The sequence below is a fragment of the Symphalangus syndactylus genome, chromosome 24, assembly GCF_028878055.3.
Source record: "Symphalangus syndactylus isolate Jambi chromosome 24, NHGRI_mSymSyn1-v2.1_pri, whole genome shotgun sequence".
Classification (NCBI taxonomy): Eukaryota; Metazoa; Chordata; class Mammalia; order Primates; family Hylobatidae; genus Symphalangus; species Symphalangus syndactylus.
Window position 1 is genome coordinate 17,637,786 of NC_072446.2, and position 1,946 is coordinate 17,639,731.

A 1,946-nucleotide genomic window follows, 5' to 3' on the forward strand; every position below is an offset into this window, starting at 1 on the left:
AATGATTAAAAGCAAGTGTCCACACAAAAGCATGTGCATGAATGTTTATAGCACCTTTTTTTTAACTTTTATTTTAGGTGTGGGGGTACACGTGAAGATTTGTTATATAGGTAAACCTCTGTCATGAGGGTTTGTTGTACATGTTATTTCACTACCCAGGTATTAAGGCCAGTATCCAATAGCTATCTTTTCTGCTCCTCTCTTCCCACCCTCCCCACTCAAGTAGACCCCATGATTGTTATTTCATTCTTTGTGTTCGTAAGTTCATATCATTTAGCTCCCACTTATAAGAACATGTAGTATTTAGTTTTCTGTTCCTGCATGAGTTTAGTTTGCTACGGATTATAGCCTCCGGCTCCACTCATGTTTCTACAAAAGACATGATGTCATTCTTTTTACGGCTACATAGTATTCCATGGCTTATATGTATCACATGTTCTTTATCCAATCTGTCACTGATGGGCATTTAGGTTGATTCCACATCTTTACTATTATGAACAGTGCTGCAGTGAACATTCGCATGCCTGTGTCTTTATGGTAGAATGATTTCTGCTCCTCTGGAGACGCACCCAGTAATGGGATTGCTGGATCAAATGATAGTTCTACTTTTAGATCTTTGAGGAATCGTCATACTGCTTTCCACATGGTTGAATTAATTTACACTCCCACCAACAATGTATAAGTGTTTCCTTTTCTCCATAACCTCCCCAGTGTCTGTTATTTTTTGACTTTTTAATAATAGCCATTTGGACTGGTGTGAGATGGTATCTCACTGTGATTCTGATTTGCATTTTTCTAATAGTTCGTGATACTGAACTTTTTTTTTACATGTTTGTTGACCACATATATGTCCTCTTGTGAGATGTATTGTTTAGGTCCTTTGTCCGCTTTTTTAATGGAGTTGTTTGTTTTTCTCTTGTAAATTTAAGTTCCTTAACAGACTGGATATTAGGCCTTTGTCAGATGCACAGTTTGCAAATATTTTCTCCCATTCTGTAGGTTGTCTGTGTACTCTGTCGACAGTTTCTTTTGCTCATAACACCTTAATGTATAACTATCAAAAATTAAAAGCAACAAAGATGTCCTTCGGTAAGTCATTGGATAGACAAGCTGTGGCACGTCCACACAAAAAAAGCAACACACTTTCTAAGAAAATAATGAGTCTATGCAACCCACAGCATTTTGTCCATGAAGGGATTCAATAATAACGCAGGTGACTGTTGTCTCAGAGACATTTAAAGGCAAGACATAGAAAGAACCTCCATAGTGCTGAGTTTCAATGAAGTCATTTTCATGATGACATCACAAACAGAAATTGATTTTTTTCCCTACTAGTTGAATGACTATCCCCTCTGTCCTTCCAGCACACAATGGAAGAGCTGCTGTTAGTCGCTGCCATATAGTAAGAACTCGAATAAATGAAGGGTTCATATGAGAGAAACGAGGCAGCAGCAGTAAACAAACAGCTGTCATCAGAGCTAAGAAGGAAAAGCAAAGTCTTCAATGACTGTATACCCATCAAAGGCACAAGAAAAGAGTAAATTTTATTTCCAGCAAGACTTAAGGGGAAAATGGACAACTCAGCACAGACCAGACGCAGGATAAAATCAGCACGGGACACGTAGGGGCAAATCAGCACAGGTCCTGAATTATACCTTGGAAACATCCTTTAAAATACTGTTCTCAGTAGTGGGTTGCATCCATTCTAGAGCATGATAGACAACAGTATTTTAAAGGGAAGTTTCCTTTAAACATGCTTCTAAAACAGGTGGGAAGAGAAATGCAAGAATTTCTTGCAAAGTTCAGTATTAAGAGCACGGGCTGCCTAGGGTTAGTCCTCCCTCTATCACTTAATAACTCTGGGACTTAGGGCAAAGCATGTAATGTTTCTCATTATATTTTCCTCATCTGTGAAAAGTGAACAGTAATATTTTTGACTTCACAGG